Genomic DNA, 27951 nt, shown 5'->3' with positions numbered 1-27951 from the left:
TTTTCTGACATCATCCATTCCTGAGCAATCCTTCTCCATCTCACCCCAGACTCAGAGGAGTGGGGGAGGGTTTCTCATCCTGCTCAGACCCCCAGTTTGTTGGCTTGCAGCACCACCTTAAGCACAGGCATGAAGGCAGACGTCTCGCTGAAGTTGCTGCTACTCACTATGTGCGTGTGGATGTTGAGGCTCTCCATGTAGGAACGAGACTCGATGCACTGCACCATGTTGTGCAGGCCTCCTACGATGGCCAGGGAGAGCTAGACACAACAAAGAGACCGAGAGAGACGAAAGAGGGAGAAATTGAGAGAGATAGACAGAGATTGACAGAGAGAGATTCATGGTGTGAGTGTACGTTTCAAAATGATATGCAACATTCTAACATGGAATTTAGAAGTGTAAGAATGTAGAATTATTCAACTCACTGTCTGCTCTCGTAGCTTGTCATAGAGGGCCTCAAGGCGCTTGTTGGCGTCATCCAGCTTCCTCTTGGTTTGCTGTGGGGGATGAGACAAGTACATTGAAAAATGTTTTACACAATCACTTTTTTAAAATCACTTTGTAGACAAATTAATTATATAGGAAAGGAGTTTTATTTGAAGAGGCATCTAAACGTCTATGTACTACACAGTATTGTATATGAACTGTAACTGAAGGGGATTTATTTTTTGGAGTGCTGTACTCACAGGGTCTGTGGCAGCAGCCAAGCACTGGATGAGGCCCTCTAAGGTGTTCTTCAGGACCTGGTGCTCCTCAGGGATGGGTTTCTTAGTGATCTTCTCAGCAGGGATGGACTGCAGCGGCTGGACGGTAATCACAGTCCATGGGTTTAGACTGGAATTATTGTGAATTATTGCAGAGTTTTCTAAATTGCAATTTTACCACCTTAAAATGTTAAGAGCTTTGAGGCCATATAACACTACTAGTAATGTAATCCACTATCAATGTTTCTCATAATCTTAAATCAGGAATAGGCCAATTTATAAAAGCAACAGACCAATACCTGTATGACATCTCCAGTAGGGGCTCCGGGCGCTCCCTCCACATTCCCTCCATCTGCTGCTGCTGCATGCCCTGGTTCTGGGCCTGGCCTGGGGCCATGGGATGGGGGGGCATGGAGGGGGACTGCTGGGCCTGGGGGTCCCCGGCACCCAGGGGAGAAAAGATGGAGGCAGGAGGAGTGTAGTTCTCTGGAACCTGAAAGGGGGAAATATATATATATATATATATATATATATATATATATATATATATATATATATATATATATAGTGGGGGAAAAAAGTATTTAGTCAGCCACCAATTGTGCAAGTTCTCCCACTTAAAAAGATGAGAGGCCTGTAATTTTCATCATAGGTACACGTCAACTATGACAGACAAAATGAGAAAAACAAATCCAGAAAATCACATTGTAGGATTTGTTATGAATTTTTTTGCAAATTATGGTGGAAAATAAGTATTTGGTCAATAACAAAAGTTTCTCAATACTTTGTTATATACCCTTTGTTGGCAATGACACAGGTCAAACGTTTTCTGTAAGTCTTCACAAGGTTTTCACACACTGTTGCTGGTATTTTGGCCCATTCCTCCATGCAGATCTCCTCTAGAGCAGTGATGTTTTGGGGCTGTCGCTGGGCAACACGGACTTTCAACTCCCTCCAAAGATTTTCTATGGGGTTGAGATCTGGAGACTGGCTAGGCCACTCCAGGACCTTGAAATGCTTCTTACGAAGCCACTCCTTCGTTGCCCGGGCGGTGCGTTTGGGATCATTGTCATGCTGAAAGACCCAGCCACGTTTCATCTTCAATGCCCTTGCTGATGGAAGGAGGTTTTCACTCAAAATCTCACGATACATGGTCCCATTCATTCTTTCCTTTACACGGATCAGTCGTCCTGGTCCCTTTGCAGAAAAACAGCCCCAAAGCATGATGTTTCCACCCCCATGCTTCACAGTAGGTATGGTGTTCTTTGGATGCAACTCAGCATTCTTTGTCCTCCAAACACGACGAGTTGAGTTTTTACCAAAAAGTTATATTTTGGTTTCATCTGACCATATGACATTCTCCCAATCGTCTTCTGGATCATCCAAATGCACTCTAGCGAACTTCAGACGGGCCTGGACATGTACTGGCTTAAGCAGGGGGACACGTCTGGCACTGCAGGATTTGAGTCCCTGGCGGCGTAGTGTGTTACTGATGGTAGGCTTTGTTACTTTGGTCCCAGCTCTCTGCAGGTCATTCACTAGGTCCCCCCGTGTGGTTCTGGGATTTTTGCTCACTGTTCTTGTGATCATTTTGACCCCACGGGGTGAGATCTTGCGTGGAGCCCCAGATCGAGGGAGATTATCAGTGGTCTTGTATGTCTTCCATTTCCTAATAATTGCTCCCACAGTTGATTTCTTAAAACCAAACTGCTTACCTGTTGCAGATTCAGTCTTCCCAGCCTGGTGCAGGTCTACAATTGTGTTTCTGGTGTCCTTTGACAGCTCTTTGGTCTTGGCCATAGTGGAGTTTGGAGTGTGACTGTTTGAGGTTGTGGACAGGTGTCTTTTATACTGATAACAAGTTCAAACAGGTGCCATTAATACAGGTAACGAGTGGAGGACAGAGGAGCCTCTTAAAGAAGAAGTTACAGGTCTGTGAGAGCCAGAAATCTTGCTTGTTTGTAGGTGACCAAATACTTATTTTCCACCATAATTTGCAAATTCATTAAAAATCCTACAATGTGATTTTCTGGAATTGTTTTTCTCAATTTGTCTGTCATAGTTGACGTGTACCTATGATGAAAATTACAGGCCTCTCTCATCTTTTTAAGTGGGAGAACTTGCACAATTGGTGGCTGATTAAATACTTTTTTCCCCCACTGTATGTATGTATGTATGCATGTATGATATATATATATATATATACACACATACAGTGAGGGGAAAAAAGTATTTGATCCCCTGCTGATTTTGTACATTTGCCCACTGACAAAGAAATGATCAGTCTATAATTTTAAATGGTAGGTTTATTTGAACAGTGAGAGACAGAATAACAACAAAAAAATCCAGAAAAACGCATGTCAAAAATGTTATAAATTGATTTGTATTTTAATGAGGGAAATAAGTATTTGACCCCCTCTCAATCAGAAAGATTTCTGGCTCCCAGGTGTCTTTTATACAGGTAACGAGCTGAGATTAGGAGCACACTCTTAAAGGGAGTGCTCCTAATCTCAGCTTGTTACCTGTATAAAAGACACCTGTCCACAGAAGCAATCAATCAATCACATTCCAAACTCTCCACCATGGCCAAGAACAAAGAGCTCTCCAAGGATGTCAGGGACAAGATTGTAGACCTACACAAGGCTGGAATGGGCTACAAGACCATCGCCAAGCAGCTTGGTGAGAAGGTGACAACAGTTGGTGTGATTATTCGCAAATGGAAGAAACACAAAAGAACTGTCAATCTCCCTCGGCCTGGGGCTCCATGCAAGATCTCACCTTGTGGAGTTGCAATGATCATGAGAACGGTGAAGAATCAGCCCAGAACTACACGGGAGGATCTTGTCAATGATCTCAAGGCAGCTGGGACCATAGTCACCAAGAAAACAATTGGTAACACACTACGCCGTGAAGGACTGAAATCCTGCAGCGCCCGCAAGGTCCCCCTGCTCAAGAAAGCACATATACAGGCCTGTCTGAAGTTTGCCAATGAACATCTGAATGATTCAGAGGAGAACTGGGTGAAAGTGTTGTGGTCAGATGAGACCAAAATCGAGCTCTTTGGCATCAACTCAATTCGCCGTGTTGGGAGGAGGAGGAATGCTGCCTATGACCCAAAGAACACCATCCCCACCGTCAAACATGGAGGTGGAAACATTATGCTTTGGGGGTGTTTTTCTGCTAAGGGGACAGGACAACTTCACCGCATCAAAGGGACGATGAACAGGGGGCCATGTACCGTCAAATCTTGGGTGAGAACCTCCTTCCCTCAGCCAGGGCATTGAAAATGGGTCGTGGATGGGTATTCCAGCATGACAATGACCCAAAACACACGGCCAAGGCAACAAAGGAGTGGCTCAAGAAGAAGCACATTAAGGTCCTGGAGTGGCCTAGCCAGTCTCCAGACCTTAATCCCATAGAAAATCTGTGGAGAGAACTGAAGGTTCGAGTTGCCAAACGTCACCCTCGAAACCTTAATGACTTGGAGAAGATCTGCAAAGAGGAGTGGGACAAAATCCCTCCTGAGATGTGTGCAAACCTGGTGGCCAACTACAAGAAACGTCTGACCTCTGTGACTGCCAACAAGGGTTTTGCCACCAAGTACTAAGTCATGTTTTGCAGAGGGGTCAAATACTTATTTCCCTCATTATAATGCAAATCAATTTATAACATTTTTGACATGCGTTTTTTTGGATTTTTTTGTTGTTATTCTGTCTCTCACTGTTCAAATAAACCTACCATTAAAATTATAGACTGATCATTTCTTTGTCAGTGGGCAAACCTACAAAATCAGCAGGGGATCAAATACTTTTTTCCCTCACTGTATACACACACGGCCTCACGGGGGGGCCAGTATGAATTTTTTATTTAAAAAATGTATGCATTCACTAACTAAGTCGCTCTGGATAAGAGCGTCTGCTAAATGACTAAAATTTAAATACACATATGTATATATATATACACATACATACACACACATATATATATATATATATATATATATATATATATATATATATATATATATATATATATATATATATATATATATATACAGTTGAAGTCGGAAGTTTACATACACCTTAGCCAAATACATTTAAACTCAGTTTTTCACAATTCCTGACATTTAATCCTAGTAATAATTCCCTGTCTTAGGTCAGTTAGGATCCCCACTTTATTGTAAGAATGTGAAATGTCAGAATAATAGCAGAGAAAATGATTTATTTCAGCACATTCCCAGTGGGTCAGTAGTTTACATACACTCAATTAGAATTTGGTAGCATTGCCTATAAACTGTTTAACTTGGGTCAAACGTTTCTGGTAGCCTTCCACAAGCTTCCCACAATAAGTTGGGTGAATTTTGGCCCATTCCTCCTGACAGAGCTGGAGTAACTGAGTCAGGTTTGTAGACCTCCTTGCTCGCACACGCCTTTTCAGTTCTGCCCACACATTTTCTACAGGATTGAGGTCAGGGCTTTGTGATGGCCACTCCAATACCTTGACTTTGTTGTCCTTAAGCCATTTTGCCACAACTTTGGAAGTATGCTTGGGGTCATTGTCCATTTGGAAAACCCATTTGTGACCAAGCTTTAACTTCCTGACTGATGTCTTGAGATGTTGCTTCAATATATCCACATAATTTTCCATCCTCATGATGCCATCTATTTTGTGAAGTGCACCATCCCTCCTACAACAAAGTACCCCCACAGCATGATGCTGCCACCCCGTGCTTCACGGTTGGGATGGTGTTCTTCGGCTTGCAAGGCACCCCCTTTTTCCTCCAAACATAACGATGGTCATTATGGCCAAACAGTTCTGTTTTTGATTAATCAGACCAGAGGACATTTCTCCAAAAAGTACGATCTTTGTCCCCATGTGCAGTTGCAAACCGTAGTCTGGCTTTTTTATGGCGGTTTTGGAGCAGTGGCTTCTTCCTTGCTGAGCGGCCTTTCAGGTTATGTTGATATAGGACTCGTTTTACTGTGGATATAGATACTTTTGTACCTGTTTCCTCCAGCATCTTCACAAGGTCCTTTGCTGTTGTTCTGGGATTGATTTGCACTTTTCGCACCAAAGTACGTTCATCTCTACGAGACCGAACGCGTTTCCTTCCTGAGCAGTATGACGGCTGCGTGGTCCCATGGTGTTTATACTTGCGTACTATTGTTTGTACAGATGAACATGGTACCTTCAGGCATTTGGAAATTGCTCCCAAGGATGAACCAGACTTGTGGAGATCTACCATTTTTTTCTGAGGTCTTGGCTGATTTCTTTTGATTTTCCCATGATGTCAAGCAAAGAGGCACTGAGTTTGAAGGTAGGCATTGAAATACATCCACAGGTACACCTCCAATTGACTCAAATGATGTCAATTAGCCTACCAGAAGCTTCTAAAGCCAGGACATCATTTTCTGGAATTTTCCAAGCTGTTTAAAGGCACAGTTAACGTAGTGTATGCAAACTTCTGACCCACTGGAATTGTGATACAGTGAATTAGAAGTGAAATAATCTGTCTGTAAACAATTGTTGGAAAAATTACTTGTGTCATGCACAAAGTAGATGTCCTAACCGACTTGCCAAAACTATAGTTTGTTACCAAGAAATGTGTGGAGTGGTTGAAAAACAAGTTTTAATGACTCTAAGTGTATGTAAACTTCCGACTTCAACTGAGATTATATATACACACACACACACACACACATATACACACACACACACACACACATACACACACACATATATATATATATATATATATATATATATACAGTATGTATGTACAGTGCATTCGGAAAATATTAAGATCCCTTCACTTTTTCCACATTATAGCCTTATTCTAAAATTGATTTTTTTTTTTATGCCCCCCCATCAATCTACACACAATACCCCATAATGACAAAGCAAAAACAGGTTTTTAGAATTGTTTGCAAATGTATCACATTTACAGAAGTATTCAGACCCTTTACTCAGTACTTTGTTGAAGCACCTTTGGCAGCGATTACAGCCTCGAGTCTTCTTGGGTATTACGCTACAAGCTCGGCACACCTGTATTTGGGGAGTTTCTCCCATTCTTCTCTGCAGATCCTCTCAAGCTCTGTCCGGTTGGATGGGGAGCGTCGCTGCACAGCTATTTTCAGGTCTCTCCAGAGATGTTAGATTGGGTTCAAGTCCGGGCTCTGGCTGGGCCACTCAAGGACATTCAGAGACTTGTCCCGAAGCCACTCCTGCGTTGTCTTGGCTGTGTGCTTAGGGTCATTGTCCTTCGCCCCAGTCTGAGCGCTCTGGAGCAGGTTTTCATCAAGGATTTCTCTGTACTTTGCTCCATTCATCTTTCCCTCAATCCTGACTAGTCTCCCAGTCCCTGGCGCTGACAAACATCCCCACAGTATGATGCTGCCACCACCATGCTTCACCGTAGGGATGGTGCCAGGTTTCCTCCAGACGTGACACTTGGCATTCAGGCCAAAGAGTTCAATCTTGGTTTCATCAGACCAGAGAATCTTGTTTCTCATGGTCTGAGTCTTTAGGTGCCTTTCGGCAAACTTCAAGAGGGCTGTCATGTGCTTTTTACTGAGGAGCTCTGGAGCTCTGTCAGAGTGACCATCAGGTTCTTGGTCACCTCCCTGACCAAATAAGGTATTTCTGTTTTTAATTTTTAAGACATTTGCAAACATTTTTAAAAACCTGTTTTCGCTTTGTGATTATGGGGTATCGTGTGTAAATTGATAACAAATCATATTTAATCAATTTTAGAATAAGGCTGTAACATGAATACTTTCCGAATGCACTGTGTGTGTGTATGTGCATATATATATATATATATATATATATACACACATACTGAGTGTACAAAACATTATGAACACCTTCCTAATATTGTTTTGCACCCCCACCTCAGAACAGCCTCAATTTGTCGGGGCATGGACTCTACAAGGTGTCGAAAGCATTCCACAGGGGTGCTGGCCCATGTTGACTCCAATGCTTAGTTGAGACAATGACTTATCAATGACCCAAGCCCAGCTCAGTTCATCCCTACCATTATGTCGCTGAGTTGTCATAATGCTTCAGCAAATTTTCATTATCCCAGGGGCGTTGGTAAACACAATGTAAATAACCTAATTTATGTTCCTCTAACTGCCCTGAATGCCTCTGCTGATCCTACAGCTATTGTATGCAGTAATCATGTGCCTATGAACCAGAGTTATACTGTTAGCACTGAGGCGGTGTGCCCTAGTAGGAAGTCCACTGTGTGCAGCTCACCCTGCACTAACATAAAAAACATGAGCATGTCTACTTCTGCTAAGCTTCCCAGTCAATCAATGAAAACAATCAAGCATCCCAAAAAAGTGCTAAAAATATCCCACGTTAACATATGTAGCTTAAGAAACAAGGTTCATGAAATCAATAATTTGCTAGTAACAGATGACATTCATATTCTGACAACTCTGAAACTCACTTAGATAGTACCTTTGATGATACAGTGGTAGCAATACATGGTTATAACATCTACAAAAAATACAGAAATGCCAATGGTGGAGGTGTTATATTCAGAACCACATTCCTGTAAAGCTTAGAGAGGTTCACATGTTAAATACTGTTGAAGTAATACGGCTACAGGTTCATCTGCCTCACCTAAAGCCCATTATTGTGGGGAGCTGCTATAGACCACCAAGTGCTAACAGTCAGTATCTGGATAACGTGTGAAATGCTTGATAATGGTCCTCTGTAGCTCAGCTGGTAGAGCACGGCACTTGTAACACCAAGGTAGTGGGTTCGATCCCCGGGACCACCCATACATAAAAATGTATGCAAGCATGACTGTAAGTCGCTTTGGATAAAAGCGTCTGCTAAATGGCATTTTATATTTTATTTTATTATAATGTATGCGATATCAACAGAGAGGTATATTTTCTGGGTGAATTAAATATTGAGTGGCTTTCATCAAGCTGCCCACTCAAGAAAAAGCTTCAAACTGTAACCAGTACCTGCAACCTGGTTCAGGTTATCAGTCAACCTACCAGGGTCGTTACAAACAGCACAGGAATGAAATCATCCACATATATTGATCACATCTTTCCTAATGCTGCAGAAATTTGCTTTAAAGCAGTATGCAAATCCATTGGATGTAGTGATCACAATATAGTAGCCATATCTAGGAAAACCAAAGTTCCAAAGGCTGGGCCTAATATAGTGTATAAGAGATTATACAATACGTTTTGTAGTGATTCCTATGTTATTGATGTAAAGAATATTTGTTGGTCTGTGGTGTGTAATGAGGAGCAACCAGATGCTGCACTTGACACATTTATGAAATTGAATATTACAGTTACTAATAAGCATGCACCCATTAAGGAAATGACTGTAAAAACTGTTAAATCCCTGTGGCTTGATGATGAATTGAAAAATGGTATGGTTGAGAGGGATGAGGCAAAAGGAATGGCAAATAAGTCTGGCTGCACAACCGATTGGCAAACGTACTGTAAATTGAGAAATCATGTGACTAAACTGAATAAAAAGAAGAAGAAACTATACTATGAAACAAGACTAACTACCAATTGGCTATCACGAAATTGGGGAGAAAAAGGGGGTAAAAAAATAAATAATAATCATCATCCTTCTTTAACCAGTCTCCTCCCATTCATCTACACTGATTTAACAATTGACTTCAATAAGGGATCATAGCTTTCACCTGGATTCACCTGGTCAGTCTATATCATCGAAATAGTTTTATATACTCAGTGTGTGTGGTTAATCCACTGCTCCTGTGTCCTGGAGAGCTATAGACCCAGGGTCAGTGACCACAGCATGATAATGTATGTGCTAGTGGTTGTGTGATAGGTCTCACCTTCTTCTTTGGCACTCTGCTCAGAGTAGGAGGGTCGTTCCAGCCGTTCTGAGGGCCTGTGGAGAAGCAGAGAGAAACCCATCACTCACCCGTCTCCTCACTACAGCCTCGGTGCCACTGTCTCTAGCTTGGCAAGAGACAACTACAGTTAGACTGGCACCCAGACTACTCACAGCACAACACTGGAATGATTCGGCCACAGAGAACGGGACTTGTAAGAGTTGTTTTTCATAAGCGGGTATGGGGAGAGGGATTTTGAATATTTTGTATGCCGATTTCTGGGTAGCATGGATAGGCAAAAATATAATTATTGCTTTGATTGCGCTTATTTTAAAATTACTTAAATAGATTCTCCGGTAATTTTGAAAACTTTGCCAGTTGTTCTGAATGTAGCGCCCACGAGCCAAAAGTGGTTCCAGAAAATTGCGTACATCACAAATGTGCAGATATGTGCACCACGTCATTGCTCTCTCTCTACTGTGTGTGCGTCTTGCTAGCTGTCACGCAAATGGCGAGGGGCTGAAGCTCATTGGCTTAAACTCGAATTGCTAGAGGGCTGGCCCAAGTGGGGCTAAATGTAGCGAAAATGGTACCGCAGTTTCCAGAGAACAGTCACTTTCAAACTAGGGATTTCGTGGCTAACCGAGGTAAAACAGTAATTCTGCTCATAGATTATGCATATATGAAATACACATTGACACATTCAGCCCAAAGCGGGAGGTTTAAAAAATACTTACTAGTCGCCAAAGTTGAAGCAAGCTATACATATCATAGTGCATCAGCAAGACAACGAGCAACGGCGTAGGCTGTATGGCTCATTTTATTTACATTTCAGTAAATGACCAAAACAGTTTTGTTTAGGCTAAATGCATTGGTATTTGAGCACAGTGTAGCCTGGGCTGACCCCTAAATATAATCATCATGATCCTCCTGCCTGTCATTTTCATCAGGATATTGCCTGCCCTAGATAGCCAAGTAAAGCTCTGAGCCATCCCAATTGGACTCTTAATTTACCACCAACCCAATCATTGCTGCTTACGCTCCTGCCCAGACCACCACACATCGGGGTCCACCAACTGACACTCATACCCATGTTAACCTCTTGATCAACAACAGCATCATGGCAGTTATGATTATTGTCCTGGGTACTTCCGGTCTGTGACAGAGCTGATTATGTGATAGATAGCTCCCGTTAAAATCAGCTGGTTTAAAAAAATAAATAGAAGCTGGTTCTTTGATTAAATATTAATCTATAAAACAGAAGCGGAAATGCTGTTGATCGTCAGGAATATTGGCGAGCGCTTTTGATGGTTTTGATTAAATTGAATAGTATGATCTGGTCAGGCCCGGTGGCAGACATTTCCAGACAGTAATTATATAAGGTAGCAGAGCAGAGCTGTCTATTTAAATTCACCTTTCATGAAACAGGTACTGTCTGGATTATATCCCTTTGTGAATGAAACAAATACACTCTACAACACTTCCCAGAACCAACAGGGCACATGTGAGAGAACAGTAATATGATAATGACAATGATAGCTAGGGAACTACTAATAGTACACTCATGACACTCAAAATTAACATTTTTGTAATTTAGCAGACACTCTTATCCAGAGTGACTTACAGGAGCAATTAGGGTTAAGTGCCTTGCTCAAGGGCACATCGACAGATTTTTCACCTAGTCAGCTCAGGGATTCCAATCAGCGACCTTTCGGTTACTGGACCAACGCTCTTAACCGCTAGGCTACCTGCCCTCCTCCAAAAAATGTGTTGTTGTTAGTGTTACTGTACCTGTAAATGTTTACACCTAACTAATAATGTCCCATTTAATTTAACAATACGGTAATGCTAATAATGTCTAACACCCCTCTAACACTTCGGTTACCCCAAAAGGCCAGACAGGGCCCTGTTAATAAGTATCCGCCATTTTTCAAATGAGTAACAGTATGTCAGTTGAAAAACATTTCCTCAGCTTTCCCCACCCAGGGTTAGAGGTGTGAGAGAGGCATGGAACAACAGCAGCTGTTGACAGTCTTTTTTTATTTTATTTACTTCACCTTTATTTAACCAGGTAAGCCAGTTGAGAACAAGTTCTCATTTACAACTGCGACCTGGCCAAGATAAAGCAAAGCAGTGCGATAAAAACAACAGAGTTACATATGGGGTAAAAAAAACAAAGTCAAAAAATACAACAGAAAATATATATACAGTGTGTGCAAATGTAGCAAGTTATGGAGGTAAGGCAATAAATAGGCTATAGTGCAAAATAATGACATTACAGTCTGAAGCCTGTCTGCTTGGCTGCACTGTGCTCACTAAGCAAATAGATAGCACACACTGAGTCCTGGTTCCTATGGCCTTATATTTGGACACTGTCTACACAGCTGCCTATCACTTACTCAATTTTAAAGACCAGTTCCATATGGACCACTAGCTTCCTATGCTGGTATCTAACCCTACACTTGACATTTGGTTGGCCATTCAAACTGAACTATGGCTTTGTTCCAATATCCACACTAGCGTACCACTTTAGAATACAGGTTCAATACATTGCTTCTTTCTAAGGGGTATTGTAGTGTAGATGTTGGACCAAAGCCAGTACTGAGTACTGTCATGTTGTAGATGACTGGCGGGTGGAGAGAGGGGCAGAGCCAGGATCAGGCTGTGTACCTGAGGATCCGGTTGGTGGAGGAGGAAGCATGTACGAGGCAGGCGACCCTGGTCCGCCATGTTGGAAAGACGCTCCAGAGGACAGAGGAGGAGAGAAGGAGGAAGTAGGAGAGAAAGGAGGATGAGAAGACAGAGGCTGGCCCATGGCAGGAGGTTGGTAGAGGGGTTGTTGAGTGTACTGGGGCATGAAGCCTGGAGCTGGGGCTTGAGGAGAGGAGGAAGAGAAGGAGGGAGGAGCAGAGTACTGAAGAGGTGAATAGATAGCTGGGCCACCAGTGCCAGGGTTGTACTGGCTGGCCGGAGGGTAGGCTGGGGTTCACAGAAGAGAGAACAGCATGCATTAGTCACAGAGTTACGTTAAATACTTTAACTGTAACAGTGCTTACTGTGGGTCTTTAACAATAGTAACATGCATTCAACTTTCTAGCAGTTCAGGAAATGTGAAATGGAAGCATGTTTCTCTGTTAATAATTACAATATATGGTAACATTACAGAAAAATGCTTCAACTTAGTTAGAACTTCATTCAAAAGTACAGTCGTTGCCAAAGATATTGGCACCCTTGCACGTTTTTCAAGTAACTCACAATTTCCCCAAAAAATAAGTTGAAATTTACCTAAGTATTTAGTCTCCACAATTCTTTATTTCACTGTCAATATTACAGAACCTTTGCTTTTGATTCAGAACTTAATATATCCATTTAAATCAGAAAATAAACAGAAATGGCATTACAAAATTATTGACACCCTAGACTTAATATTTGGTAGGACAGCCTTTGTTCAAAATAACTGCAATCAAGCGCTTCCTATAGCCATCAATGAGCTTCCTGCACCTCTGTACTGGCAGGTTGGTCCACTCCTCTTGTGCAAACAGCGCCAGTTTACCCAGATTTGAAGGATGCCTTCTCCCAACAGCTGTTTTCATATCTCTCCACAAGTTTTCAATGGGATTTAGATCTGGACTCATTGCTGGCCACTTCAGAACAGTCCAGCGTTTGATCTTGAACCATTCCTGGGTGCTTTTTTAAGTGTGTTTGGGGTCATTCTCCTGCTGGGAAGACCCATGACCTTCGACGGAGACACAGATTTCTGACACTGGGTCCGACATTGCGCTCCAATGCCTTGGTATTCTCCTGATTTCACGATGCCATGCACACGTTCAAGGCACCCAGTGCCAGAAGCAGCAAAGCAACCCCAAAACATCACTGAACCTTCTCCATGTTTGCCTGTAGGGAAGGTGTTATTTTCTTTGAAGGCTCTAATTTGGTCTCATCTGTCCACAGGACATTCTCCCAGAAGGATGTTGGCATGTTCAGGTGTGTTTTGTCAAATTGCAGTCGGGCTTTCTTATATCTCTCTCTCTCAGCAGTGGGGTCCTCCTGGGTCTCCTACCATACAACCCCCTTTCATTGAGTTGGCAACAGATGGTTCGAATTGAACTGTCATACCTTGTGTCTGAAGGTCAGCTTGAATCTGTGTGGCAGTTGATAGAGGTGCTTTCTCCACCATTAGAACAATCCTTCGCTGCAATCTTCCATCAAGTTCTCTCTTGCGGCCACATCCAGAGAGGTTGCTACAGTGGCATGGGCCTTACACTGCTTGATAACATTACGTATGGTGGAAACAGGAACATCAAGGTCTCTGGACATGGACTTGTAGCCTTGAGATTGTCCATGTTTGGCTACAATTTGTGTCTGACCTCCTCAGATAATTCTCTGGTTTTCTTTATTTTCTCCATGCACATTGCGGTACACACAATGACACAAAACAGGAGAATTAGTCCTTTTCTCTATTCAAACTGGCTGAATGAGTGATTTTTATATTGCAGGCACATGCAACATACCACAGGTGAGTTCAATTCCAAAGTAAAAGAGAATCACCTGCTTGAAATCTAATTATTTCTAACTACTTCTAGAAGGTGCCAATAATACTGTCCGGGCCATTTTAGGATTTCTTTGTGGAATAAGCTAAGATTTAGTAAATTATTCAGATTTTTTCGTTTTGTTCAACTGCAAAACAAAGACATACATATGTGGATACCAATGTTTTAATTTCAATAGTTTTCTGGAAGAAATTTTGAATTATTAGAAAAAATTGCAAGTGTGCCAATATTTCTGGCCAGATTTTTTTATAGAGAGACTATCAGGCATGAAAGATTTGTCATTCAGAATGGGACATCATGCAGTGAGATAGTTAACAGCCAAACATTCTCATTATCAATTTAGGGTGATATTTCAGGTTTAGATAAATCGCCAAAGAAAGATTCAAGGCTGATTAGCAAAGAACATTCCAAAGAGAAAACACTATGAAAGCAAACATTCAACAGAAAATGTTTGATGGTTTAAATTTAGAAAACGGGGCATCGAAGATAGTCTGACTTGAAATACAGTTGGAGACACTAACTGTATTTAGAATACCCAAGGCTAGCGCCTGTATGTGCGAGGCCACGATTTCCTCGAGGCTACTCAGTGTATACTCCAAACCTGTTGGTGGCAGCAGACACACTTATAGGTGGTTCAGTGTGCCACTTTCCTTCTACACGAAGAAGAGAGCACCCATCACCTGGAAGTGGTAGGGATGTTTGAGACACTTACGCTGGTACTGATGTGAGTACACATCTGACCCAGGGGGAGGCATCCCATAAATGGGGGGTGTCGGCTCAGTCTGCAACGATAGACAGGACAGACACAGAAGATGACATCACAGACTCAGGGGCTGCATTCCGAATGGCAGCCTATTTCCTATAAAGTGCACTATTTTTGACAAGAACCTTATACCCTGGCCTATAAAGTGCATTATAAAGGGAATAGTGGGGATGTGCATCTTTCCCTTTCAAGACAAAGATAAAGGAACGATATGTTTTAGTTTGAAACAATTCGGTGCGATTTGATTAGAGGAACTAATCGATAACATTTGGTTCAATGTACTAACATGTTGCATTAACACATCCATTTTCCATTCTGAATGAAAATCTGCTGCTGATGGAGCTCCTGAGCTGGACCTCTCTGAGCTCGATCTGTCTGAGCTGACTTCTGTGTGTGTGAATTATGTATGTCTATGGTGTGTGTGTATACACTACAGTGAGGGAAAAAAGTATTTGATCCCCTGCTGATTTTGTATGTTTGCCCACTGACAAAGAAATGATCAGTCTATAATTTTAATGGTAGGTTTATTTGAACAGTGAGAGACAGAATAACAACAAAAAAATCCAGTAAAACGCACGTCAAAAATGTTATAAATTGATTTGCATTTTAATGAGGGAAATAAGTATTTGACCCCCTCTCAATCAGAAAGATTTCTGCTCCCAGGTGTCTTTTATACAGGTAACGAGCTGAGATTAGGAGCACACTCTTAAAGGGAGTGCTCCTAATCTCAGCTTGTTACCTGTATAAAAAGACACCTGTCCACAGAAGCAATTAATCAATCAGATTCCAAACTCTCCACCATGGCCAAGACCAAAGAGCTCTCCAAGGATGTCAGGGACAAGATTGTAGACCTACACAAGGCTGGAATGGGCTACAAGACCATCGCCAAGCAGCTTGGTGAGAAGGTGACAACAGTTGGTGCGATTATTCGCAAATGGAAGTAACACAAAAGACCTGTCAATCTCCCTCGGCCTGGGGCTCCATGCAAGATCTCACCTCGTGGAGTTGCAATGATCATGAGAACGGTGAGGAATCAGCCCAGAACTACACGGGAGGATCTTGTCAATGATCTCAAGGCAGGTGGGACCATAGTTACCAAGAAAACAATTGGTAACACACTACGCCGTGAAGGACTGAAATCCTGCAGCGCCCGCAATGTCCCCCTGCTCAAGAAAGCACATATACAGGCCCGTCTGAAGTTTGCCAATGAACATCTGAATGATTCAGAGGAGAACTGGGTGAAAGTGTTGTGGTCAGATGAGACCAAAATCAAGCTCTTTGGCATCAACTCAACTCGCCGTGTTTGGAGGAGGAGGAGGAATGCTGCCTATGACCCCAAGAACACCATCCCCACCGTCAAACATGGAGGTGGAAACATTATGCTTTGGGGGTGTTTTTCTGCTAAGGGGACAGGACAACTTCACCGCATCAAAGGGACGATGCCATGTACCGTCAAATCTTGGGTGAGAACCTCCTTCCCTCAGCCAGGGCATTGAAAATGGGTCGTGGATGGGTATTCCAGCATGACAATGACCCAAAACACACGGCCAAGGCAACAAAGGAGTGGCTCAAGAAGAAGCACATTAAGGTCCTGGAGTGGCCTAGCCAGTCTCCAGACCTTAATCCTATAGAAAATAAGTGGAGGGAGCTGAAGGTTCGAGTTGCCAAACGTCAGCCTCGAAACCTTAATGACTTGGAGAAGATCTGCAAAGAGGAGTGGAACAAAATCCCTCCTGAGATGTGTGCAAACCTGGTGGCCAACTACAAGAAACGTCTGACCTCTGTGATTGCCAACAAGGGTTTTGCCACCAAGTACTAAGTCATGTTTTGCAGAGGGGTCAAATACTTATTTCCCTCATTAAAATGCAAATAAATTTATAAAATTTTTGACATGTGTTTTTCTGGATTTTGTTGTTGTTATTCTGTCTCTCACTGTTCAAATAAACCTACCATAAAATGATAGACTGATCATGTCTTTGTCAGTGGGCAAACGTACAAAATCAGCAGGGGATCAAATACTTTTTTCCCTCACTGTATATATACACAAAAGTATGTGGACACCCCTTCAAATTAGTGGATTCAGCCACATCCGTTGCTGACAGGTGTATAAAATCGAGCAGACCGCAATGCAATCTCCATAGACAAACAATGGCAGTAGAATGGCCTTACTGAAGAGCTCATTGACATCCAACGTGGCACCGTCATAGGATGCCACCTTTCCAACAAGTCAGTTCGTCAACTTTCTGCCCTGCTAGAGCTGCCCCAGTCAACTGTAAGTATTGTTATTGTGAAGTGGAAACGTCTAGGAGCAACAACGGCTCAGCCGCGAAGTGGTAGGCCACACAAGCTCACAGAACGAGACAGCCGAGTGCAACACTCACTACAGAATTACAAACTGCCTCTGGAAGCAACGTCAGCACAATAACTGTTTGTCGGGAGCTTCATGAAATGGGTTTCCACGGCCGAGTAGCCGCACACAAGCCTAAGTTCACCATGCGCAATGACAAGCGTCGGCTGGAGTGGTTTGGACTCTGGAGCAGTGGAAACGCGTTCTCTGGAGTGATGAATCTCAATTCACCATCTGGCAGTCCGACGGACAAATCTGGGTTTGGTGGATGCCAGGAGAACGCTACCTGCCCCAATGCATAGTGCCAACTGTAAAGTTTGGTAGAGGAATTATGGTCTGGGGCTGTTTTTCATAGTTCGGGCTAGGCCCCTTAGCGCCAGTGAAGGGAAATCTTAACGCTACAGCATACAACGATATTCTAGACGATTCTGTGCTTCCAACTTTGTGGCAACAGTTTTCCCTTTCCTGTTTCAGCATGAAAATGCCCCCGTGCACAAAGCGAGGTCCATACAGAAATGGTTTGTCGAGATCAGTGTGGAAGAACTTGACTGGCCTGCACAGAGCCCTGACCTCAACCCCATCGAACACCTTTGGGATGAATTGGACGGCCGACTACGAGCCAGGCCTAATCGCCCAACATCAGTGCCCGACCTCAAAAATGCTTGTGGCTGAATGGAAGCAAGTCCCCGCATCAATGTTCCAACATCTAGTTGAAAGCCTTCCCAGAAGAGTGGAGGCTGTTATAGCAGCAAAGGGGGGACCAACTCCATATTAATGCCCACGATTTTGGAATGAGATGTTCGACAAGCAGGTGTCCACATACTATTGGTCATGTAGTGTATGTCTATGGTTTATGTACTGTAGGCACCTGAGCGGAGCCATATGGGAAACTGGGGGGTGGGATGTTTGCTTTTTGAGATTGGCGGTGACATGGCAAGCAAGACAATACCGTTTTTTACTTTACATTTTTTTTCAACTACAGATCATAGAAACATGCCGTTTTCACATATGTAGACACTGGTATGGTGCTGGAGATAATGAATATGAGGTTGAAAAGTGGTGGAATTAAAGGGATATTGGCAATGAGTCCCTTAATCTACTTTCCCAGAGTCAGATGAACTCATGGAAACCATTTGTATGTCTCTGCGTGCAGTTTGAAGGAAGTTGCTAACTAGCGTTAGTGCAATGACTGGAAGTCTATGGTATCTGCTAGCTAGAAGATACCATAGACTTTGTCATTGCGCTAACGCTAGTTAGCATTGGCTCGCGAAACAACCTCTAACATATGACTATAGTGAAGAAGATAAAGGGCCTCACTGCCAAAATCCCCAAGTATCCCTTCAAGACAACTAGATAGACATACAAAATACTGACATACAAGAGAGCTGTGAGTGAATCTACGAAAAGAGAAACAGGATCTGGACTGAAGAAACAGACAGACATGGAGAGGGTTAGAGGTTGTATCAGGTGCTCCACACAGACATGCATGACAAACCATACATGCATCCAGGGTGGGTTGGGGTATCAACAGGGTGACATGCATCCAGGGTGGGTTGGGGTATCAACAGGGTGACATGCATCCAGGGTGGGTTGGGGTATCAACAGGGTGACATGCATCCAGGGTGGGTTGGGGTATCAACAGGGTGACATGCATCCAGGGTGGGTTGGGGTATCAACAGGGTGACATGCATCCAGGGTGGGTTGGGGTATCAACAGGGTGACATGCATCCAGGGTGGGTTGGGGTATCAACAGGGTGACATGCATCCAGGGTGGGTTGGGGTATCAACAGGGTGACATGCATACTACTGCAGCTACAGTAAGTGACCAGCCGGTATGGGGACCATGGGAACAGGGGGGCGGAGCTGTGACTGTGGAGGTAAGGGGTCAGGTAGAGAGAGAGACTAGGGGGGCATGTGGAAGTAGTGGTGGTGTTGGGGTCAATCAGTGACCTTAAGGTTGGGTTGTAGAGTAGGAAACAGAGCAGGGTACATGCAGACTAATACAGCACCTAAGGGAGTGGAGCTCAGTGGGCATTAGCTGGCTGGTCCATGGTGAGGGTAGGGGGTCAGAGGTACATGGCTGTGACCCTGTGCTTGGTATTTGTGCTAAGTCTAATTCGACTACACAATAGCAAGAGGAGCGCTTGCAACAGAAGAGAGTAGTAACGTATTGATTCCATACTAGAACAACAGTGTAGGAAAAGCCCCTTGGTAATGATAACATTGGAAATCAATTCATTGGTTTAATATAAAAGTATTAATCCCAGTTGAATCAATGAATTCATTTTCATCCAGGCAAACAATATGGGACTACAGTCAACCAGAGGAAACATCAAAGCCATCAAAGACATTAACATCCAGGGAAAAGTGTTAGGGAGGAAAGCTACTGGCACTAATAACTATGGCAGCTAGCTAGATACCTTCAAAAAAACTGCAAAACATTTGTGTGTTTAGTTCGCTGCTAGAAGTAGAGTTAGATTTTAGAGTTGGTCAAGATTGTGGCATACTCAACACATGCCAAAAAAGCTGAAGCAAAGTTGCTAGTGTGGTCCAGATGTGTGTGTGGTCCCAGCCATACTGAGGGCTAGTGTGTATGTCCCTGGGGGTCTGTGGTGGTAGGGCCTAGAGGAGGAGGGACACTGGGGAGAGCTGGGGGAGTTTGGTTACTCCAGGAGGTCACTGTAGAGGCAGACCTCACCTGGAGAACACACAAACACAAATGATGACTAAACAATAGAGGAGCCACAACAGAAACCACAGCCCATAAACACCATTTTTCCCCCCCACTGTACCTCCCTCTGCCAGTTCCTCAACACCACCACTGATCATCTGCAGAAGGATACGTTATCAATAAACAATATGAGTAGAACAGTAGCCAATACTGGTAGCCAATACCATGGATCAACAACTACCTGATCATGGCACTGACTGACCTCATCATGATAGAGGTACTTTCGTGATGGGGGAGGCTATACAGACACGCCCAAAATGTATGACGTATGTTGCGAGTTGAGTGGAGACGAACGGATTCGGTTCAGTCAGTCGTCCTGATGAGCCCTCCCCAGCTAGATAGTTTATGTTTGTGGCTATAAACTTCATCGAGAATTTAAAACTTGTCTGCCGAAGTTGGGACTTCCGAGTGTTCAGAATCATTCCGTTTATATCGAACTACAAAAGCAATAAATGTGCTTTAGCTGTCTGTCACCCTGCCTGATATTAGCTACACTATCTAGCTACTTCACTCTAAGTTACTGCAAGACAGCAGTGCTCGGCCTGCGGAACCCGGGAGCGAAGGACACACTGTGCAAGGTGGTGTTGTGTTGACGGCTTGCAGCGCAAACGCTCTCCATTGAGCAGTAGACTGTATCACGGTGACATCCAGATGGTTACTCCCAATATTACAAGTTATTTCTCCTGTAGGCTGCTATCCTACTCCAAATATAATTGAGTATGGAACAAATTGGCCACATTAACTACCGCCAGCGACATGGGATACAGCTGCCCGGTGAAGCAACTGCTGCCCAGTGGGAAGCACCTCGATAGAACACCGTTGCATTGGTCTTCACACCAGCTTGTTACGTTACGTTACTGTGTTAGTTACCTTGGTGATCTTGCAAAGATTTTTGGTGAAGTACTTCCTCTGTGTTTTCTCCAGAAGCTCCGCCCCTCCGGCGATAGCCAAGATGATGCTGTCGGCCATGCGGTTGTCATGGAGACAGAGTACCACGGCGCCCCCGAAGTCCCCGGTCAGCAGGGCCTGGGTAATCAGGCAGTCCACACCTGACCGGACAAACCAACAACACACAACAAAAGCACATCGGCAACTTAAACTGAGAACAATCAAAATAGAGATTCAGATGGATCTTTACCTCGACTGAGACCGAGGTTAATGCCCTCTTGGACTGGAGCTGGTGCCTCCTCAGGGAGGCTGGCCTCTGCCTCTGCTTCCACTGGTGCTGCCACCTCCTGACAGACCAGAGAGGGAGTTTATTCATGTTTTTTGACCTTGAGCAGTACCTTCACTGGAGGAACTAAGAGTACAATTCCAACTGCTGTGCAAATGATGTCAATGGGAGATTTACAGGGCAACAACTCAAAAACAACAGTTATTCCATACCACTATATACATCTAATCTCACAGAGAGCTTTACATATAACCATTAGACAGCAAAGTAAAACCAAACAAATGGGTGTGAGTACCCCAGAGAGAAAGGGAAGTTGAAGGAAAATAGGAGGATAATAATTTGGTAAGTCAATTCTAGTTCTAGATGAGAGACATAACTGTAGCAATATACTGACGTAGCAGTACCAATGTAATAGGTTTACAGTTTAGCGATGAACGTTGTAACAGTACGATGTGACATTCTCTTTCTCTGGGATGGACTGACGAGAAGAGGGGATGAGAGGAGAGGGTACCTCCTCCAGAGGAATCTCTTCCTGGGCGATGGGCTCAGCTTCAGCCTCAAGGGCCAAAGCCCTCGTCAGGTCCACTTCCGCTTCCACTGGTTCCAGAGACTCCGTCACGTCCAGTTCCGCTGCTTGCTGGAGGTTTGCAGCAGCGATGAGGTCAAACGGATATTTCGGTTCTGGAGCAGGTTTGAGTTCCAGTTCCGCTGCTGGCTGGAGATTTGTAGCAGCGATGAGGTCAAATGCGTCTTCAGGTGGGAGGTCGGCGGAGAGGAGTCGTCCAGGGTCGGCTAGAGGCTGCAGGGTGGGGAATGATGGCATTGGGTCAAAGCCGGGTACTGGCAGCAGGTTGGTGTGGTCAGGTACAGGATGTAGCGGGGACTGTACCTGAGGCATTAGGCCAAAGTGGTCAAACTCAGACACACAATGTACGTCTACTTGGTTGAACCCTGTTGGAGGCTGGAGGGTGAAGGAGGCAGCGGGATCAAACACGGGTACTTGCTGCAGGTCAGTGGTGGGAGCCAGAGCTGGGGGGGCCAAAGTAGGGTCAGACTCTGGCAGGAGAGCAACAGGAGTGAGAAGCTGGGGTTCAGCGCTGAGGTCAAGAGTAAGGACAGGCTCAGATTGGAGGACAGGCATAGGATCAGAAGGAGATGAAAGGTCACCACAGATTGAGGGGGCAAGCTCTGGCTTAGGTTGGGGTTCAGGCTGGAGGGCAGGTTCAAGCGGCGGTTCGGGGGCGAGCTCGATAACAGCAGGCTCAGGCACAGGAGGAAGGACCTCAGCCGGGGTTTCAGCACTGAGCTGGGGAGCGGCACTGGGTTCAGGCACTACCTCTGGCTCAGGTTCAACCTCAGGCTCAGGTTCAGAGGTAGGGGAAGGAGCAGGGGAAGGCTGCACACATTCATACAGCAGGAGAGGAGAGCCAGATTTGGAGTTCAGCAGAGAGAGCCATTAGATTGAGAGTTGTAGATAAATAATCATCAGAATAATGTTAGAAACCTAACAATGTTCATTAATGTTAAATGATGAAAGTTAATTGATTGTGTCCATTGAGATATTAGTACTGTTATCTTTGAGCCCAGGTTAAGCAATGTCAGAATCACAAAATATGCTTTAGCTTTAAGAACCAGATGAGAAAATAGTATCGTCTTGCAGATGAAAAATATAAGTTACAATGGAAATATGTGATGTGAAGTTCACCAAATCATATTAAATGATGATCTATGACAAAAGTCAGGGAAGCGATTCAACAATTTTCAGTTGTCCTAACTTGAACTGCCAAGCGCGTGAAAAAGAAAGACTTCCTTTTCCTAGTCACCTAAACAACTGTAGTGTGAAACCTAGAGAGTGAGTCATCTTGGACAGTTTCTGACTGCCCCTACCACTTCCCTGTTTGAGCAATGACACCAAAGCTACTCACACACATGGAGAGTGAATGAGCAGATACATTTGCATTTGATTACCATTAGCATTACTATCTACATTTCAGCAAATTGTTGCTTCCGATGCCATGTTGCTTACCGTGTTGTCACAAATAATGAATTATAGGTTTCGTGCGCACACACACACACACACACGGGAAAGAAAGACGGTACCTCCTCAGGCTGAATAGGTTTTTATTTTATTCTGCTGCAATCTGTAAACAAACAACCAACATCCACAGCAGAGTTAAACCAGGCTGACAAACAGCATTAGGATCAGACAGGTCAGACAGACAGACTGACAAGGCCTGAGGACATTCAGTGACGGTTCATTTCCAACATCACCTTTGCTGCTAGCTCCTCCTTCTTGTATCCCAAAAGCTCCAGGTATTTTCCACGAGCGTCATTCTCAAAGTTCACCTGAGAACACAATTGAACATTGGTAAAGTAAAAGCACAGCAATACCTTGCAGTACAGCAAGAGACAAACTTCTGTTTTAACACTAGACAATAAAGGAAAAGTGAAGTCCGAGTTCCCATCCCTACCTTCAGGAAGGACCAGACGGTCTTGTCGAACTCGTTCTGGGCAGCATCTATCTTCTCCTGGCAGAAGTCAGTGAAGCTGCCTGCAGCCAGCATGGCCTGCAGCTGGGCCGAGCGCTCCAGGAAGGCCGTCTCGGTGATCACCTGACTCACGTGAACCACATGGGCCGTGGGCTGCTGAGGCTGCTGGGGGCTGGGCTTAATGTTCTCCAACGACACCAGCTTACCACCAAACTGGAGGGGGAGAGAAATAGGAAGAGAATAACTTATTAGTACGATTTCAACTTATCAATTTCTATAGAGGTGAGAGAAAGGAACATGCAGTAAAGGTCACCAGGAGGTCAGATAATAACACAAAAGGAAAACAATGTGCTGCTCAGTAACTGTACATCATACATCCATGCATACGACTTGACAAACATAGCAAAGTAATGAAGGCAGAGAAGATAGTGACTCACAGCGAAGGAGGCCCCCACGGGCCTGCGGATCCACTTGGGGGGCTTTTTGAGGGGGGTGGCTGTGTAGGGGGATGCCTGGGGAAGCTGCAGCGGGGGCAGGGTCTGGCCCATTCCAAACGGATCCATGTTGCCAAATGATGTGCTGATCTGGAACAGAGACAGGTCAAAGAGCAGCAAAATGAACAATGATCAAGTGTCTCCAAAATGGAAGAGAGTTTCCACTCTAAACCACTGTTCATCTCTGAGTCGGTGCTAACCGTGTCTGTAACCCTAACCAACATGGTGGCCAGTTTCCACCCTGAACAGCGTTAATGTGTGAAACTGGTACCCACTGTGTCTGCCTGTGTCTGGCTGACAGCCTGGCTGCTGCCCCCCATGATGGAGTAAATGCTGATGTGTCCGTCAAAGGCTGCAGCCGACAGCACCGCTGGGTTCCTGAGACACCACTGGATGTCAAAGCACCACTGGGTACTGGTAGGCAACTCATACAGCACCTGGAGATTAACAACAGATTCACATCAGAAGGCAACTACAGATAGGACAGGAATGTATTTATGGTTAAATTTGTGGTTAAATAAAGCTGTGTACGTGTATGTCTCAGTAATGAAACTTATTAACAGTGTACTGTACTTTGTAGATAGGGACCATGCTAAGAATAGCACAGGGGTCATTGGATCAATGCATGTGTATGCAGGTGTGTGAGACCTCTGTGGTTCCACCAGAGGATTCTGTTATCCTTCCCACAGCTCAGTAGCAGCTCAGGGTCAGCCAGACTCCAGGCGATGGCCAGGACACCCCTGATGAACACACAAGGGTTTTAATTGGCATCATTTAAATCCGACTACATTCGATCTACTGAACACTTGTATTGCATTAGTTCTGACAAGTCTTGGGTGTGCCATTATTTTGTTAGCCTTCAAACCAGATCATTGAGTTCTGATCACTCCACTGTGAGCAGGCATCCCCATCTCCCAGAGATCTCTATAGCAAGCAAGGAATCATTCATTCAATTCAAGATTGCTAGGTGTCTTACTGAGTTTAGCCCCAACACGTTTGACTACCAACAGGTTGTTTTTGCCTCCATTATTCCAAGTACAGTCAGTCAGCGTTTCAACTTTTAACATGTTACTTTTTCAAGACTGGATACCAGATTAATTTGAAGTGATAGTTTACCGTGTGTGGTTCTCCAGGACTTTGAGAGGGGAGGTGGCGAAACGCAGGTCCCAGATCTGGATCACTGGCATCCGGTCATCCTCCGAGGCCAGCACCAGCTGAGTAGCTACCTCTGGGTTCCACTCCAGCCCAGAACAGTGCATCTGAACACACACACACACACACACACACACACACAGGCGTGTTTGTACTAAGTAACATTTTATGTCAAAAGCCTCAGGCCTATACGGTTGCCAAATCTGTCTGTCAAAGGAAAATTACACAATAATTATCATCCCAAAACAACTGAAGGCGCAACCTGTACCTTCCATTGTTATTCGTTTTGGGGAGGTTTACCACAGAATTCAAAACAACTCAGTGGCAGTTACATTTGCCAATCTTCTGACTGAAGGAGCAGGGAATTCTTCACCCCCACCCCCACGGTTTACAGAACGCTGCAAGCCAGGGACAACACTTTTAAACTGGAGATGAAAGTGACAGACTAAGCCTTTAACAGCAGACAGAAAGATACAGACATGCGTAGTGTACCATGTTGCTGTGGTCACAAATTACAGACTGAGGCTTTAACAGCAGACAGACACAGACAAACGTGTGTTGCTGCGTACCCTGTTGCTGGGTTCATAAGTGGCAAATTGAGCCGTAAACAGCAGACGTACGTTACCTACCATGTTGCTGTGGTCGCCGACTTTGATAATGAGGTCGTTCTTGCGGAGGTTCCAGATGGAGGCGCGGCCGCTGGGCCTGGCTGAAGCCAGGATGTGTTTGACCTGTCTGTTCCACGCGACACAGCTGACGTCCTCCAGAGGCTGAAATAACATAAACAACCTGCTCACTCAAACGTTCCTCTACTCCATAAATTCTCATTGATAATCCATAAAAAATGAACTGGGTAGCACTCTGAAGTAGGGTTGTCACGATACCAGTATCGCAATACTACGCAATACCTGATTTCCCATGGAAAAAAGGAAAACACAAAGCAGACTAAACCCTTTGGTTAAAAAACCTACTGTATGTAACATATTGTGTGCTGTAGCTTGGAAAAGAAACATGCTCAGTTGGTAGAGCATGGCACTTGCAACGCCAAGGTTGTGGGTTCGATTTGATTCCCACAGGGGACCAGTACAAACAAATATGAAGATGTATGCACTCACTACTGTAAGTCGCTCTGGATAAGAGTGTCTGCTAAATTACGTAAATGTAATGGGTGACAACCTCAGGCTGCTTGTTTCCAACATTAGGACTGTTTTCCTCAGGAAATTTAGTCCGCTTCATGTTTTGTTTCCTTGCCACGATACCTCTGAGTATCGCGATACTGGTATCGTGACAACCCTACTCTGAAGGTTCAATTTCAAAACGTATTTATTTCTTAACCATGTCATGGGTCTTACCTGAGTTTTAGGGCCTGGTGTCATTGGGGAGCCAAAGTTGTTCAGGTCCCGGATGTAGATCTCTGATTCGTTACCTCCTGAAGCCACCAGGTTGGTCTGGGTAAGGGAAGTAATGCATTATTATCACTAGCTAACATGGGGTGACACTGCAACTACAATAACAAACACAATGAGAGACACTTGACAAGGTTTGTAGACCAAAACATTAGTATTCCAATAAAACAAAAGTGAGAAGTTCTCTTAGAGATATTGGAAACCAAATGTGAGTACTATGCACAGCATAAAGCCAAAGCTCACTCCACAGGTTAGTGAAAGCAGTTAGTTCGGTATACCTGGAAGGAGTTGACATCAACTCTGACCCGCCCGCTGTGTTGGTCGCTCTGAGCGATGACAACGTCACTGTCTTCAGCAATAATCTTGGCCGGGTCGTACAAGATGACATCACCATTCTCGCCCCCCCGCAATGAGCACTCCGGACAGGAGACCCTGCGCATCCATGCCGTGGGGACCCCACGCCAGCGTGTGGTATCTGGTGAAGAGAGATGAGAGCAGTCTTAGCTATGACGAAGAGCTACAAAGACGTATGTTTTCAAAACCTAGCCAGGAGTTGTTTATGACAGCTGACTTCCCTGCTCTGATGCTTATTATTGGAACTTGTATTGCACTAATATTTGTTGATTGCTGTTGCTCATTCCAGTGACCTGAGTTTAACCATTACAGTTGTACTACTATGCCCTACCTGGGTTTAACCTACTACTGGAGTTCTCTGAAGAAATATAATTTACAAAGAATCCTGTTGAAAGAAACATTCCTCTGATGGGGTTAGCATTAAGACTAGTGCTAGGGTTTCCTTACCTGTGAGAGGAGGAGTATGCGCCGCAGAGCTTCATGTCCAGAGAAGGCTCGGCCAGGTCCAGCTCAAAGATCTCCAGAGAGGCGGTGGTACTGAAGGAGGCATCCAGCTGCTGGGCTGACGTACCTGGACACACAGACAGACAGGTGAGGGGTCAGCAATACCTGACCAGGTAGACAGTCACATTAACTGGAAAGCTGTTCAGACAACAAATATTCAACATGTCAGTTGAATGTCAGTCAGTTTTGTACATTTCAAGGATATTCAACATCTTTTCATTATGTAGCTCATGTCATGGCTACGCTTAAACCACAAGAAAATCTGCTGGCTGATTACAGTAAGTCTCTTCTTTGGTCCTCTTCTTTGCATCCCCCCTGTCAGTACAGCATGTACATTATCAGAGATGGACAGTGAAGTGTATAAGACAAGAAAACACACACACCTGCTGCCAGGTACACAGGGTGGTGCTGTGCTGGGCTCCAGCTCTGGATGGCCGT

At 44.3% G+C, this 27951-nt stretch overlaps 1 pseudogene across 1 annotated transcript; it reads right to left on the bottom strand.

Moving 5' to 3' along the window:
- Positions 1-83: 83 nt before the first annotated feature.
- On the bottom strand, positions 84-27951 carry LOC311135825 (protein transport protein Sec31A-like; annotated as a pseudogene). The gene is made up of 22 exons (XR_014615419.1): positions 27897-27951; positions 27457-27580; positions 26934-27130; positions 26602-26697; positions 25879-26019; positions 25214-25356; positions 24738-24837; positions 24373-24534; positions 24041-24187; positions 23586-23816; positions 23386-23460; positions 21626-22561; positions 21079-21175; positions 20794-20989; positions 19908-20007; positions 14812-14881; positions 12166-12528; positions 9550-9605; positions 1004-1197; positions 687-803; positions 426-497; positions 84-260 (listed from the first exon to the last, which is right to left on the bottom strand). The product of XR_014615419.1 is annotated as a protein transport protein Sec31A-like (transcript).

This window comes from Coregonus lavaretus, assembly GCF_964263955.1.
Source record: "Coregonus lavaretus genome assembly, chromosome: 10".
NCBI lineage: Eukaryota > Metazoa > Chordata > Actinopteri > Salmoniformes > Salmonidae > Coregonus > Coregonus lavaretus.
Note: the sequence above shows the minus strand (reverse complement) of the source record. Positions and strands in the feature narration are given on the sequence as shown.